Source organism: Scyliorhinus torazame, chromosome 11 (genome assembly GCF_047496885.1).
Source record: "Scyliorhinus torazame isolate Kashiwa2021f chromosome 11, sScyTor2.1, whole genome shotgun sequence".
Taxonomy (NCBI): domain Eukaryota; kingdom Metazoa; phylum Chordata; class Chondrichthyes; order Carcharhiniformes; family Scyliorhinidae; genus Scyliorhinus; species Scyliorhinus torazame.
In genome coordinates this window covers 87,063,654-87,080,513 of record NC_092717.1, presented here as the reverse complement: position 1 = coordinate 87,080,513, position 16,860 = coordinate 87,063,654, and the positions used below count along the sequence as shown (strand labels likewise).

Here is a 16,860-nt window from a genome sequence, read left to right as displayed (position 1 = left end):
AGCTGGCGCGGAAATGACATCTCGGGGCGGCGCAAGCGCGGGAGCGTCAGCGGCCGCTGACAGTTTCCCACGCATGCGCAGTGGAGGGAGTCTCTTCCGCCTCTGCCATGGTGGAGACCGTGGCGGAGGCGGAAGGGAAAGAGTGCCCCCACGGCACAGGCCCGTCCGCGGATCGGTGGGCCCCGATCGCGGGCCAGGCCACCGTGGGGGCTCCCCCCGGGGCCAGATCGCCCCGTGCCCCCTCCAGGACCCCGGAGCCTGCCCACACCGCCTTGTCCCGCCGTTCAAAAGGTGGTTTAATCCACACCAGCGGGACAGGCAATTTAGCGGCGGGACTTCGGCCCATCCGGGCCGGAGAATCGAGCGGGGGGGCCAGCCAACCGGCGCGGCGCGTTTCCCGCCCCCGCCGAATCTCTGATGCCGGAGACTTCGGCAACCGGCGGGGGCGGGATTCACGCCAGCCCCCGGCGATTCTCCGACCCGGCGGGGGGTCAGAGAATGACGCCCCTTAACTGTTTTGCTGTTTCTTGCCTTTAAACCAAATTTACAGTCATTTCCAATTACAGGGCAATAGAGGTACACATTGAGGAAAATGCACAATATAAGTTGCTAATCTTTCTTGCTGATGAATGTACTTATGTTGATCTGCTGAGTTAGATGTGTATTCTCAAAAAAACTAAACGTCCCCATATTTTGTTTATTAGAGAACACTCTAATTTTACTTCATCAGGACTGAACAGATGCGATATTCTGAGATCTGAAAAGGTCAATCAGTATTGGCTATTTAACTATTAAAATGCCATTTGATTAATCTACAATTCATTAAATGTATATAATCTTTGCACGGCTAATAATTGCAATTTAAAATCCCATTTATAATCATAGTGCACTCTCTCGAAGGGACAATTGTTCCACTCATTTTGTTGAATTCATTATTAATTGTAGCAAGTCATCCAAGAATCTTAAAAAGCATAATAAAGTAGACATCACCTTGTGAATTATTGAAAGACTGTCTGAACAATCTGTCATGTAAGGGTGACCATGTCTAATACGACGATGAAAAGAATTATAAGCATCTGCTCTATCCTTTGTGGTTAATTTTAAGAAAAGAACTTTCCGGAATGCATTTAAAGTTTGCACCATGCTGTTTGATGCAGTTTTGAGGATGAGCAAAGCAGAATGGAGGCAATCTCTTGAGCAGTTGCTTAAATATATGCAAAGTTAGAAATCATTAGCGTTTTATCACTTGAAAGGTTGGAAAAGAATATTAAAAATACTCTTAGTCAATCTAAGTAGCTGCTCAGTACGTAAGACTGACCGTAATTCTGCACTTTCTCTGAAATGTGATGGACAGAATTGAGAAATAGATTGCCATGATAAATGCTGGAACTTATTTAAAAGGGAGGAAACAAATATATTTTCCTCTAATCATTTTGTATTGTTGAGACATTTCTGAGAGAGTGCTAATGGAACATAAGAATATTCTCACTTTTAGTATGGCAATTTCTGCAAGATGTGTGAACGAAAGGTGAACCAATCAAGATGTACAGACAGTGATGTTTCTGGTATGCTGATTAACTGCTTTCAGTACATTTAAGGATGCAGTCACATTCTAATTTTAGTATCAGTTGTTTCGCCACCCTGGGTATAAGAAAGGGTTCGGTGGATCTTTTCTGAAGAGGCTTAGCAGCTATTTTCTGGAGTGGATTTGGCTGGATCTTTCATCTCTGATGCCAGAATCAGAAGTGAAACTCAAATGGAACCTGCTAGCTCTGAGAAACATTCCAGAGAGATAATACCCAATCACCACCTGTTAACAGGCACAACACAGCCTTTTGGGTCAATTCATTGACCACCAGCTGCACTAATGAAACTGAGTCATCACTGAGGTCAGCCAAGATCCAATCACCAATCTGAAACAGCACAACCTTCTGGATTCTGCTGTTTGAATTAAAGGCAAAAGCCATGGCTTTCATCTGCTTGAATTAGATTTAGATTGAAATTTATTGCCACGTGTACCGAGGTACAGTGAAAAGTGTTCTTCGTACAGCCCAGGCAGATTGTTCCATACATGAAAAACATAAGACATACGATAAATACACAATGTAAACACATAGGCATAGACATCGGGTGAAGCATGCGGAGTACAGTGCTAAATACAGTAGAGAAGATGCGTAGAGAGATCAGTTCAGTCCATATGAGGGTCATTCAGGATTCTGGTAATGGGGAAGAAGCTGTTTTTGAATCTGTTAGTGCGTAGTCTCAGAATTTTGTATCTTCTGCCCAATGGAAGAGGTTGAAAGAGAGAATAACCCAGGTGAGAGAGATCTTTGATTATGCTGCCCACTTTCCCAAGGCAGAGGGAGTTGTAATCAAAGTTTATGTGTGGGAGCCGGGTTCGCATGATGGACTGGGCTGTGTTCATGACTCTCTGTAGTTTCTTACGGTCTTGGACCGAGCAGTTGCCATACCAGGCTGTGATGTTGCCAGATAGGATGCTTTCCATGGTGCACCTGTAAAAATTGGTAAGAGCCAATGTTGACATGCTGAATTTCCTTAGATTCTTGAGGAAGTATAGATGCTGAGCGCAATTCTCCCATCGGGAGACTAAGTCCCAACGCCAGAGTGAAAGCCGGAGTGTTTCACTCCGGCGTCGGAGCTCGCTCCCAGCCCCCTATTATCCCGCTTCCGGGGGGTTAGGAGCAGCGTTGCGTCATTTACGCGCGCCGGGCCTTGGCGCCGCATAAAAGCGGCGGCGCGTAAATTACGTCACCTGCGCATGCGCGGTTGCCGTACTCCCCGAGGACGCCCCGCAAGAAGATGTCAGATAGATCATGCGGGGCTGTGGAGGAACGGAGGTCCTCCTTCAGAGATGCCGGGCCGCCGATCGGTGAGCACCGATCACGGGCCAGACCCCTTTTGAGGCCGCCCCCGGTGCAGGAACCCCCCCCCCCCAGCATTCCCGCGCTGTTCCCGCCGGCAGCGACCAGGTGTGGATGGCACCGGCGGGAAGCCGTCGTATTGGGCAGGCAGCTCGGCCCATCTGGGCCGGAGAATCGCCGCTTGCCCATTACAAACGACGAGCGGCGATTCTCCCAGCGGCCAGCCGGGATTCTCGCCGCGCCAGTTTGGGGGGGTTGGGAGAATCACGTGCGGGTGTCGGGGTGGCGTGGCAGGACTCGCGCGGTGCCCCGGCGATTCTCCCACCCAGCGTTGGGGGGGGGGCGGGGGGGAGAATTCCGCTCGCTGTTCTGCTTTCTTGGTCGCAGCATCGACATGGGTGGACCTGGACAGATTGTTGGTTTGTTGGTGATGTGCACACCTAGGAATCTGAAGCTATCAACCAACTCCACCTCGGCATCATTGATGCAGACACGTGTGTGTACGACACTTCACTTCTTGAAGTCGATGACCAGCTCCTTAGTTCTGCTGGTGTTGAGGGAGAGATTGTTGTCATTGCACCATGCCACTAGGTTCTATATCTACCTCCTGTACTCTCACTCATCATTGTTTGAGATCCAATCTACTACGGTTGTGTCATCAGTAAACTTGCAGATGGAGTTGGAGGCGAATGTTGCCTCACGGTCGTGTGTGTATACGGAGTATAGTAGGTGGTGAGAGACTTGGAGGGGAAACTCCAGGTGGTGGTGTTCTCAAGGATGGGCAGCACGGTAGCACAGTGGTTAGCACTGTTGTATCACAGTGCCAGGGACCCGGGTTCAATTCCGGCATGGGTCACTGTCTGTGTGGAGTCTACACATTCTCCCCGTGTCTGCATGGGTTTCCTCCGGACGCTCCAGTTTCCTCCCACATGTCCCAAAAGATGTGCTGTTAGGTGAATTTGACATTCTGAATTCGGCCTCAGTGTACCCGAACAGGCGCCGGAGTGCGGCGACCAGGGGCTTTTCACAGTAACTTCATTGGAGTGTTAATCTAAGCCTACTTGTGACACTAATAAAGATGATTATTATTAAGTACGCAGCCTTGCAGGGCCCCGGTGTTGAGGGTTATAATTAAAATGACAGGCTGTCTTAAAGTCACATGTTTATAAATCATCCATGGATCAAAAATGCTCTGGCAAAAGTAAAGGAAAGGGGGAAGCAAGGGAATAGAGGAATAGACAGGGAATAAATAGGAAGGAAGAATCTTTACACAGTGGACATATGCTAAACCTGTGTGGGTCAGTTGAGGGTCTCTTGGCCAACTCGGTCGTACTGGCAATGAAGTGGCTAGAATCTTTTTGAAGTCAAATTTAAATAGAAACAATAAAGTGTGGTTGCCAAATGGGTGCTCAATGTAGCTCAACATGCTTAGGCTGGCAAAAATATTGGATGAACCTATGGACTGATCAGATGACGAGAAGTAAGTCCTGACAGCAGACAGGACTGGCATTTGTGCAGAGGATAGGAGCTTCCCAGGTTATATCTCTGGGCCTAGAGCAGCACTATAGAAATAACTAAAGATTTACCTTTCCAGTGCCTTTTTAACTCTATTGCGTGGAAAACAGGCTGAAGAGTCCACTTCCAATGCTCAATCCATTCTATACTAAAATAGCAATCAGAGTCCTATGTACATCATAGGACTCTGCTTTTCATACTAAAAGTGCCCTGCGCCTGAAACAATGCTTAGGTTGCCCAGTGGTACAGCTCGATATAAAAGTGGCAAACGCCCGTCGCTGATGCTATTGGGGAGATAAGCCCACTGATCTCATTTTGAGGACACGACCAACTTGTGACTCTGTGAAGTGTAAATCAGGTATAAAGGCACAAATTAGTTCTAAAGAAAAGCAGAATAAAACTATTTCCTCCAAGTATCCTCACTCATCTTCAGTGAGTGCAGTGTCAAGTCAGAGGCTAACTCTGCGCTCAAGTGATATTTAGCTGGAGCTGCACCGTTGAGGGGAAGGTTTTGTGAGACCCTGTGGCACCAGGAAGGTTAGGTATTTGAATCAATGGGCAGCTTCTGTCTGCATTTGCTGCTTGCCTGTCCATTAGTGATGCCCCATTGCTGCTGTGGGATCTTGGAAATGTGCCCTTCAATGAGCTGGAATCTAGAAGACCTTGCTAATAGCTAGGCATGTCTGTATTGCTTTTCCTCATGACTTGTTCTGCTGAAAGAACTGGAAAATTTGAAAAGACTGATCACCAACTCCAAGATTTATAGCCCGCGGCTACTTGCATCGGCTGCGTGGAGGAAATCAGAGCAGGGGTCATCTGGTAGGAGTGTTACTTTCAGACAGCGAAAATGTAAATGCGCAATTATTCTGAGCGTGGGCACTTTTTTAATTGTTCAGTGCATAATCATTGTATTTGTAACATGCTTTTTTGTAAATGTAGTGACAAAAGCAGTCAGTATTACAGTACCTGAAACGGATGAGCTGTACATAGGGAATTATCACAGCTTCTATTATTCTTTCCCCATGCTGTCAGGTGGAATCTCTAGAAAATGAGACATGCGATAGAATAACAAAAGAAAAACAGTTTGATTAACGGAGAATGAGTAGATCATGAGGAAGGGTTTAAAAATGTTTTGTTATGAATACTTCGAAAATTTTTGTCTGTGACAAAAATACATATAAAACCTGACTGCATTTGGCCACTTGGCTTTTATTGGCAGCGATGTAAAAATAATTTTCCAGTCTTGCGCTTAATATGAGACATGCAAAATTTGTATCAGTGGCACGCTATTTTAAATCAAGCAGCGAAGTTCTTTTCGTGCCGCAGGGAAGTATGACACCAATATTTGAGTGCGATTCTGGTTAAACTGTGTCAACATTTTGGTTGGATAGGTTAGAAAAATGTAACAATCTCTTACATGTTCCATTAATCATGACCCTATATTTTCTGATCAATGACAGCTGGTATTTGTGTACAGAGTGGGCATTGGCCATCACAAAACATCTGGCTCATCAGGCCAGACCTCCAACCATTTTTCAGACTATGTCCATTCCCAGTCGGGGAATTCATGAGCACAGAAAGTTCTGGCCTGAAGCATGTAAAGGATTAATTTGAATTGATGTTGTTTAGATATTCACGTATACCTAATTTGTTTTCCTGTCCATACAAAGTGAACATCCAGTGTTGCTGGAGATTGGCACTGTACCGTGGTTATTTTAAAGGGTTCAACAACTCAAGAAACAAGGAATCTTATTGGAGTAAAATTTAAATTAATAACATAGTCATCTCCCAGCATGGGTCTTCACTCAAAGCTAACATGGCAAAGAACATTTTAGACCCTATCTCCATGAACATATTCACTGCACTGGGGTTCTCACTGTGCAAAACTCCATGCTCATGTGTACCTTCTGAAATAGCTCACGAATATAATACAAAATTGTGAAAGAACATAAATTCTTTATTTTCTCTGAGATTAGAACATAACAATAAGTTGGATGTATGTCGCACCTTTAATATACATAAAATCTCCCAAGGCATTTCATAGAGGAGTAATCTGGCAGACATGGATGTACAATAAGGAAGTACTCAATTGCAAGTTTGAAAGAAATTTGGATAATTACCTTGAGTAAAACCTGCAAGAGGTTTACTGGGAGTACTGTGGAATCTGAATTTCCCAGTCAATGGGACTGATACAAGCAGCAGAGGGAATTATAACGGGCGGTGAACTGAATTTGGCAGGAGGCAAAAAATCTGCTTCCTGATAAAGGTATGAACTAACTGAATTTTGTTCTCAGGACTTTAAAGGTGGCTTGAGCACCGCACTGAACAAAGCCCTTTTGCATCCATTAGCATCTGTGTATGCTCCTTAAAATGCCACCTTCAAAATTACATTCCCCGCCATTGCGATATGAGAACTTTCAGTGACCTGGATTGTAGATAAGTGGTGCACACCTGATATCTTCATTCCAACCTTGACTTTGAATCAATCGATGCTGCTTTTGCCTGGAGACCATTCGGTCTCCTTTCTATTGTGCGTCGATAGCAGAAGCTGTGCCAAGGCTGGACACAGGAGATAGGACCAGCACAGAAAGGTGTGATGGAGGCAGGACAAGGGGAGAGGGACCAGTGAGCAAGTGTGGGATGGAGGCTGGACAAGGGAGGAGGGATCAGTGAGGAAGAGTGGGGTGGAGGAAGGCGAAAGCGGAAGAGACCAGTGTGGAAGAGTGGGATGGAGGCAGGTTAAGGGGTGGGCGGTGATGGAGAGACTATCCGGGGAAGGAAACCGGACTGTCTTGGGCATATTTAGAACACTGCCCTGGGAAGGAAAGCAGACTTCCCCGGGATGTTCAAGGGCTCAGCATGTCACGCATGCCTAGGTCCTGTACTTGGGTGGTCAAAGGTCTCTCTGAACAGCGACTGTCTTCGAGATATGTGTCTGAAGTGTGCGGTCTGTGAGTTACTGCATTTTTTTCTGAGGGTTGGAAGAAAGGTATCGCCCTTCAGAAAGGATCTATCACTATCAGAGGAAGCAGTTAGATTCGGTAGGGTAGAGGTCCAAGACTCGGAGCGGCACGGCGGCGCAGTGGTTAGCACTGCTGCCTCACGGCTGAGGACCCGGGTTCGATCCCAGCCCTGGGTCACTGTCCATGTGGCGTTTGCAATTTCTCCCCAGGTCTGCGTGCTCTCACCCCCACAACCCAAAGGTGTGCAGAGTAGGTGGATTGGCCACGATAGATTGCCTCCTAATTGGAAAAAAAGAATTGGGTAGCCTAAATTTAGAAAAAAAACAAAGTCCAAGATTCATGGGCGGGTAGTGGCTGGTCTCAGGAGGGGGCTTCTCGGAAAGTCAGGGTACAGTTGATTTTGAGAACAGGAGGGGTCAGGGTCAAGAGGGGCAAGGACAAATCAACAGTGGAGGGAAGAGGGGTAGAACAGAAATATCCACAGAAATCATAATGGGGTAAAGGGTAACGGAAGAGGCTGATGGTGGAAGGAGGGAGAGTAATTAGGAGGCAGTGACTGTGGAGAAGAATGGGGGGATTAGGACAGGGGAATGATGGAAGATGCTGGAAGAACTCACAAATCAGATACCCACCATCTTCCAATCTAGAAAATTATTGCGTGATCACAAAAATTTTACAAAACAATATGGGAGGGGTCTCAGTGGGAGTCAGCTTTGGGGGCCGAGCTGACGGGTACCCTATTAATTATTAGTTCACTCCATGGAGTACATTGCTCAGCTGAGTACTGCTTTTGAGCTTCCAACACCCACTAAAGGAGCGTTACTCCATGACTAATGGGTCACCTTCCCGTGAGAGTCCATCCAGTTATGGAGCTGGAGTTGAGATTGTGTGATTCGCCATCTGCTCCTGCCAGAGGCAGGGTGAAGGGAGGGAGGTGAATTCCTCAAAAGGGCACTCTAAACCTCCATGTTCCGAGCTACATGATCATAGAACATAGAACATAGGAAATACAGCACAGAACAGGCCCTTCGGCCCACGATGTTGTGCCGAACCTTTGTCCTAGATTAATCATAGATTATCATTGAATTTACAGTGCAGAAGGAGGCCATTCGGCCCTTTGAGTCTGCACCTGCTCTTGGAAAGAGCACCCTACCTAAACTCAACACCTCCACCCAACACCAAGGGCAATTTGGACATTAAGGGCAATTTATCATTGGCCAATTCACCTAACCCGCACATCTTTGGACTGTGGGAGGAAACCGGAGCACCCGGAGGAAACCCACACAGACACGGGGAGGACGTGCAGACTCCGCACAGACAGTGACCCAAGCCGGAATCGAACCTGGGACCCTGGAGCTGTGAAGCAATTGTGCTATCCACAATGCTACCGTGCTGCCCTTGAGAACAAATAAATCTACACTATATAATTTTACCGTAATCCATGTACCTATCCAATAGCTGCTTGAAGGTCCCTAATGTTTCCGACTCAACTACTTCCACAGGCAGTGCATTCCATGCCCCCACTACTCTCTGGGTAAAGAACCTACCTCTGATATCCCTCCTATATCTTCCACCTTTCACCTTAAATTTATGTCCCCTTGTAATGGTTTGTTCCACCCGGGGAAAAAGTCTCTGACTGTCTACTCTATCTATTCCCCTGATCATCTTATAAACCTCTATCAAGTCGCCCCTCATCCTTCTCCGTTCTAGCACCCTCAACCTTTCCTCGTAAGACCTACTCTCCATTCCAGGCAACATCCTGGTAAATCTTCTTTGCACCTTTTCCAAAGCTTCCACATCCTTCCTAAAATGAGGAGACCAAAACTGTACACAATACTCCAAATGTGGCCTTACCAAAGTTTTGTACAGCTGCATCATCACCTCACGGCTCTTAAATTCAATCCCTCTGTTAATGAACGCGAGCACACCATAGGCCTTCTTCACAGCTCTATCCACTTGAGTGGCAACTTTCAAAGATGTATGAACATAGACCCCAAGATCTCTCGGCTCCTCCACATTGCCAAGAACTCTACCGTTAACCCTGTATTCCGCATTCATATTTGTCCTTCCAAAATGGACAACCTCACACTTTTCAGGGTTAAACTCCATCTGCCACTTCTCAGCCCAGCTCTGCATCCTATCTATGTCTCTTTGCAGCCGACAACAGCCCTCCTTACTATCCATAACTCCACCAATCTTCGTATCGTCTGCAAATTTACTGACCCACCCTTCAACTCCCTCATCCAAGTCATTAATGAAAATCACAAACAGCAGAGGACCCAGAACTGATCCCTGCGGTACGCCACTGGTAACTGGGATCCAGGCTGAATATTTGCCATCCACCACCACTCTCTGACTTCTATCGGTTAGCCAGTTTGTTATCCAACTGGCCAAATTTCCCACTATCCCATGCCTCCTTACTTTCTGCATAAGCCTACCATGGGGAACTTTATCAAATGCCTTACTAAAATCCATGTACACTACATCCACTGCTTTACCTTCATCCACATGCTTGGTCACCTCCTCAAAGAATTCAATAAGATTTGTAAGGCAAGACCTACCCCTCACAAATCCGTGCTGACTATCCCTAATCAAGCAGTGTCTTTCCAGATGCTCAGAAATCCTATCCTTCAGTACCCTTTCCATTACTTTGCCTACCACCGAAGTAAGACTAACTGGCCTGTAATTCCCAGGGTTATCCCTAGTCCCTTTTTTGAACAGGGGCACGACATTCGCCACTCTCCAATTCCCTGGTACCACCCCTGTTGACAGTGAGGACGAAAAGATCATTGCCAACGGCTCTGCAATTTCATCTCTTGGCTAAAGATTTTTCCTAAATGCCAAGGCAATGGTCTCTTTATCGAGTGTTTAGGGTAATGGCTGCAAGCTAAAAATTGAATGAGGGAGGGTTCTCACATATGATGATTATCACCCCGGTCAATGCGGAATGTCGCAATGCATAGTCATGTATGAAGTGGAGGAAAACCCATCTCAGGTCCTCCCGGACAAGGTGGGATGGGGATGTCATGTCTAGATGAAGGCCAGGCTAAGGGTTTAGGTTTGAAATGGAGAGAAACCTGTTAATAAAACACTTAATATATAAAATGGATTAATTCACATATTAAAAGAGGCATCAAAGATGCAGGCTGCAGGCAACTCGTGATTCTGGCTCTTATCCAAATGAGAAGAAGGAGGGCCCATCACAGATTGGCACAGGGCAGGTGGAGCAATGGTCTGAGCAGCAAGAGGGAGCGGGGCCTCAAGAATGTCAAGATGCTGGTGAGGAGAGGCAAATGTAATGGAGACTATGCATGTATCACAGGCAGTGCTCATATTGTAAGAGACCTTTCTGTTAATTTCCTTTGTTCCCATTTTATTTTATTATTTTTGGTCCATGGACCCATAATTGGAATGTGCCTTTAAGCAGAGACTCAAACTGAAGCAGCCTGCTTGTCAGGACAGTGTGTTCCTCGGTTTTGTATTTTGGAGAGGAGAAACAGACTCGTCAGTGCTGGGTGAATCTTAGGGGCCAGCTTTGGAGGAAGTTGAGCTGAGGCCGCAAGGACTTGGCGGGCATCCCATGTTGGTGTCTTTGAAAGTCACTGCCACAGTGAACTTTTTTGCCTGTGGATCCTTCTAGGTGACTGGGGGCCTGTATGGCATTTCCCACTCAGCGACACACAAATGTATATGGATGGTCACAGATGTCCTGTTCACAAGAGTGCATCACTTCATCCAATTCCATATGAATGCTGACAACCAGTCTACCAGAACACTGGGATTAGTAGTGATGTTTGGTTTCCCACAACTGCAGGACACAATTGACTCCATATGTTTCACAATGCTTACATTCTGAGCCATTTGCTGGTACCTCAGATTTTTGAAGGACCCCAACCATTGCAGGGCTGACTCCTCAGGGACAAATGATAGCCCCAGAAGACATAGCTGATGGCGCCAATTTGTTGTTGACAGAGTTCTGCTGAAGAGTGGTATAATGCTGCACATGCTTCCACCAGGTTCATGATTGAGCAAATGACAAACCTCCTAAAGATGAAGTTCAGATGGTTGGACCGCTTAGGTGGGGCTGTCTAATACTCACCACAGAGAGTGTCCCAGATTATTATTCTCTACTATGCCCTGTGCAACCTAGCACTACAAATGGAATGACTTGCCTGAGGGAGACATGGAGGAGCAACATATCTCCTCCAATGAGGAGAACGGTGAAGGGAATGGAACTGATGAGTGCCAGAATGTCCATGAGCCACATGAAGAGGCCATAGCGGGTCTACGATATGGCAGACATTCTCAAGACAATCGGGTAGCTACCAGACTAGGCAGAGTAAGCTGCTAAAACATTCGTTGAGGCTTTTGGTTTTCACTCCTTTACTGGCTGGAAGACCTCAGCACTTTTTGTTCACTGACATTAATTCTCTGCAATGTTCTATGATTTCTGAGATTATGGCTTAAATAGCATTACTTACCAACTGCTCTCATGTCAGTTTGATCATTTGAATAAGCTAAACAATAGTAAAATGCAGATCTGTTGGAAAATGACTACTGTAGAACCTAAACAGCATGCTCTTCTCCCATGACCTGAGGCATCTTTACTTAGAATATTGATTTTCCACATGCCCTCTGACACAATAATGGTGAATTGTGACTGAGTGAGATCTACATACAGCTTCATGAGTGAACATGTAGAATTGTTTAAAGAAGATCTGTTTTCTTTCAAAATACAAGAAAATACATAGAAAAGACACTGGCCAAAATAGCTGCCATGAATAACCTGATGTTTGGGATTGTACGTTGATATTTTCTGGAAAGTTACTCTTTGGATTTCACTGCAGACTTGCTAATATGTTGCTCATGGAATTCCACGCCTGGGGTTGTCCAGGTCTAGTTCATAAAGACTCTCTTGAACAGAAGGTGTTAAAAATGTGAAAAGCTGGACTTGAATCAATTGTAATTCTGTCAGGACAATGGGGATTGCTAACCAGCCAAATACTCAACAGACATTCAAAATCCCCTGTGGAGGACGGAGTAACCCCATCTCCTGTTAATTCTACTTTCTTGAAATATGTCAAAGGATCTGAGATCAAAGATCAAAAATGTGATTACTTCTTCTGCAACAATGACTGCAAGACATTTTAATCAATGTTTTTCTTGGATTGGGATATACAGACAGGAGGTTTAATAATTGTTTTTTCCAAGCCTAGAATCAGAAAAATCAAAGTCATCTGGACAAGCAACTGAGGGAAGCAGTGAGAGTTCACTCTCTATCTCGGAAGCTAAGATTGACTCCAACAGAGTTCAGTTACTTGAACTACATGATTTTAGAGGAAACCAGCTACCTTCAAACAGTCACAGCATTCAACAACTACAGCCTAACGAGAAGCAAAGGACTTAATCAGATATTCTTTTAACTTTAACTTGGACTTAACTTTTCCTACTTATGAGATCTGTGTGTGTGTGTTGTTCTTAGGTTTGACTCAAGAAAAGCTGGTTTGATTGGCTCCTTATTACAAAGTAAATACATTTGGATTGTAAAAGGTATTTACAAAGAAAATACATTTTTATAACCCTTTGTTGTGACCAACTAAGTGGGCTGAATAAAGGGGAGATAGTTCACTCCTCATCTGTTCGTAACACCTCACAAAGTCAGCATGCATGGAAACCTATACGCTGTTTGACACCAAAACATACCAGGGATGCACTGATGTCACTTTCGCACCTACTTCCAAAAGGGGGATTGGCCAAGCGAAGAATTCTTTCAGACAGAACCAGATAGACGAGCCAACAGGAAGGAACAGTGTGGAACAATATCTTCCTCGACAGATTTCTTTTCAATGCAAATTGATGTGGGATGATCGCCCTCATGCCCCGATTGCCTCGCACTCATCAGAAATCCATATCCCTTGACATATTAATCATACTGAGAAGTCGCGATGTAACTTTACAGTATGCCCACTGAGAGTGCCACACCTGGACAATGTGTTTTTGAGGTCCAATCACTCTCAGCAACCTTCAATTATAGAGCCCCCACATCTGTAATTCTAAATGACTTTTGCATTAGTTCGAGACCAAAATCCATCTTTGTGGGTACCAGCCAAGGGAGAAATCTTTCCTGCATGGACCCTGCAGAAGCCTGGTAGAGCTGATGATGCATCACATTGATAGCTACATAGTCTTTAAGATGATCCAGCACACAGGCTCATTCTACACTTTTTCCCCTAATTCACTGAGTCTTGTCATTTAATGAGGTCAATCAATTCAGTTGCTAACCCTTTATGCAAGGTCTACTGACACCCGTGATCATGGCTGTCCGCACAAACCTCAAAGTAATGTCTACAAAAGACTTCCAGCAAATGCACACCCCTCTTAAATCCTAGACTCGAATCGATCTTGCCATAAAGGCTCATCAGCCTCCTTACATGCTTCGTTCAGCTACATGTAAGTTCAAAATGAAAAATCAACAAGGAAGGCCATTCACTATTGAACATGCCCCTATACCCTCCTCCAGAAGGTTAGGGCAGCCTCTGGTTTTCTACTGTTAAGAGGACAGTGTCGAGCGAAGTCTGTCACACCTGAAAGGCATGTACATTGAACCTTGCCACTCATGTAGCAGATTTAACCTGCTATGGAGGAAGCCAAGGACTCACATGCCGGAGCAATGCCAGCAGACAGAATATGATCAAACTCCTCCAGCCTTCAGTCCAGTCTGTGAATGGCCTCTGTTTCCTTGCCTTTCTCTCCACCTTCAACAGGTCTCTTAGGGTAAACTTCAGAGGCTCGTCATCTGCTTAGGGCAGAAGGGACCCATGTCTCCAGAAGTCCTCCAACTGTCAGAGATCTCAACTGTAACTTTCCCTGTCAGCTGTGGACCCATGTCTGTAATGCACTCACCAGACTGTGAATCAAGAAGAATATATCTGCACTTGAGGAGGGTACAGCCAAGTTCCGTGTCAGTGCATCTCTTGAGGCATTCGCTTCAGAGTTGGTTTGGCGCTAAGGCTGTGGTTGGTCCAGCTTGCAGTCTTCCTCTGTTTCTTGCTGGTACCTGGAATATAGAAAAGAGAGATTTAGAAATTGACTCAGCAATTTAAGGAGATCTCCCAGTCTTTGCACCTATATGAGAACTGCAGAGTGGATGCATTCTTACCCAGTTCCTGAGGAGGTCGTATCTCTCCTTCTGCACAGGTACAGTAACACTCACCCTGAGATAGATCAGTGGCTGTTCCCAAAAAGGGGCTGAGGACTCGAATCTCAGTCCTCTGCTCTTGCTCGTGGACATTCTTGTCCGGTAGAAAGACTGAAGGTGTTGATTATCATACCAATCATTGCATGCTCATTTCAGAAGCATGCATGCCTATTTCCGCTTCTCAGTTCCACCCATTAAGTGATTGGTGAGCCATTTGTCCTGCAACTGATATGAAATTGAGAGCATAAAGTGGCTGGCACACATTTAGTGCCGGTGTCCCATCTACTGGTTGTGTTTGATTCCCCTGTGCACTTTTACCCTTATACTCCTTGATGCCCTTATAAAAGTGCCAGTTTGTAGTGAGTAGATGATGAACATAACGTCGCAGTAGATCATTCATCATCTTTGGCACTGCAGTCTGGTTCCTTTCTGGGCCCCAAAGGCACTAACCACCCCTGTGACCTCCTTCCAGGTCGCAGATGCTGCCATCCTGAGGAAACACACCTCCTGCCTTTCCTGGAGGAGAATCTCCAGGGTGATAATGGCCTGCCCCCACCATGTGATCTGAAAAATGGCGGGCAAATGTTGCGCTTTGGACATGTTTGATGAGATTTATGAGCCACGGTGTTCTTATGAGGAAAGGTTCCAATTGTACCTTGTAGCAAATCAAACTCAGGAAAGCTTTTCTCAGCCCAGTTGGGCAAAAAACATTCATATTGTTATAAAATCGAGTCCATGCAGCTAAACCAAGAGAAAAGGCCTACAAAGAATTGATGCCAAACTTGGACGGACATTTCTCTCCCCATCCGCTGCTGACAGGTAAAAGATTCCGCTTTCATCATTAAGCACGAGAGGAAAGGGAAAGCATTTTGCAATTCATAGAAACACATCTTAAATTAGCCAAGTACTGTGAATTTGGTAAAACACTTGACAACATAGTGTGAGACAGACTGGTCTGCGGTCTCAGATATGAAGCCATTCAAAGGAAACTGTTGACTGAATGTGGATTAACCCTGAAAACTGCTGTGGAGATCACTACATCCATGGAACTTTCAGCAAAAGAGGCTTTGTTGATTGGAGTCCGAGCAAAAGTTCATAAGATGGAGGCTGTTAAAAGTGTAATTGTTGTATCAGGTGAGCCATTCAGCATGGGAGTGTTTGAGCAAGGAGAATAAATCCAAAATTTGTCGTCATGTAGACCACATCACCAGAGCATGTTGGTCACACCAATTTTCATCAGCACAAATTAAGTGTACCAAGAAATACACAGCAAACTCTGCTGGTCGAGTTTATTAGTTCATTGATGGAACTAAAGGCTCAATCGGGTATTTGTGTCAAGTTAGTTTAAAGAATTCAGGCATGGTGTCTTTTCAGTTAAAGGAGATCAGCTACGCTTTTGGGTTCATCCACAACTTAATGGAAACACTATCAAGATGGAAGTGGCTATGGGCTTACAGTATTACTCATACCTGAGACAATATGCAGTCAGAAGCTAAAACATCTATCTTTATAACAATCAGCTGTAATCCTGAAGACATACACCAAAGAGGTTGTGCCACCGAACGGATGCAACAAGGTGAATGTGGAAGTTAATGGTCATAAAGTGGGGTTGAGAGGGCGGCATGTGGCACAGTGGTTAGCACTGGGACTACGGCGCTGAGGACCCGGGTTCGAATCCTGACCCTGGGTCACTGTCCATGTGGAGTTTGCACATTCTCCCCATGTCTGCGTGGGTTTCACCTCCCACAACCCAAAAGATGTGTAGGTTAGGTGGATTGGCCACTCTAAACTGCCCCTTAATTGGAAAAAAAATAATTGGGTACTCTAAACTTAAAAAATAAATAAAAGAGACAAAAAAAGTGGGGTTGGCTCTCCAAGGAAACTTTCCAGCATTGTTTGGTAGATCATGATTGCGGAAGATAAAGCTCAACTGAACTGTTGTGAACCAACTCACTGATTCTACGAACAATCTACAACCACGTCTGAATAAGTGTGCTAAGCTATTTGAAGAGTCACTTGGATGCCTGAATGGTGTGAAAACGAAATTCAAGATCAAGCCAGACAGTGTGTCTAAGTGTCTTAAAGTGCGTACCATATCCGATGCCATCTGGCCAAAAGTGGAAGAAGAACTTGAAAGGTTAATTGAGACAGGAGTCATTGAGCCTGTTACCACCAGTGATTTGGTGATACCAATCATTCCTGTGATATAAAAGGATGGTTCAGTAATAATATGTGGGGATTTAAAACCCCACAATCAACCCAATTTTGAGTTCTGAACATTATCTTCTATCACTTATCGAAG

General features: G+C 45.3%; 1 long non-coding RNA gene across 1 annotated transcript in view; it reads right to left on the bottom strand.

Moving 5' to 3' along the window:
* Nucleotides 1–11,906, bottom strand: part of LOC140386003 (uncharacterized) — a 49,964-nt gene extending 38,058 nt beyond the window's left edge. Inside the window, exons 1-2 of the long non-coding RNA XR_011933525.1 lie at nt 11,842–11,906; nt 5,364–5,438 (exon numbers count right to left, since the gene is read on the bottom strand). This is a non-coding gene — a long non-coding RNA (uncharacterized lncRNA). The remainder of the gene's footprint in view (nt 1–5,363; nt 5,439–11,841) is intronic.
* Between the last annotated feature and the right edge of the window lie 4,954 nt (nt 11,907–16,860).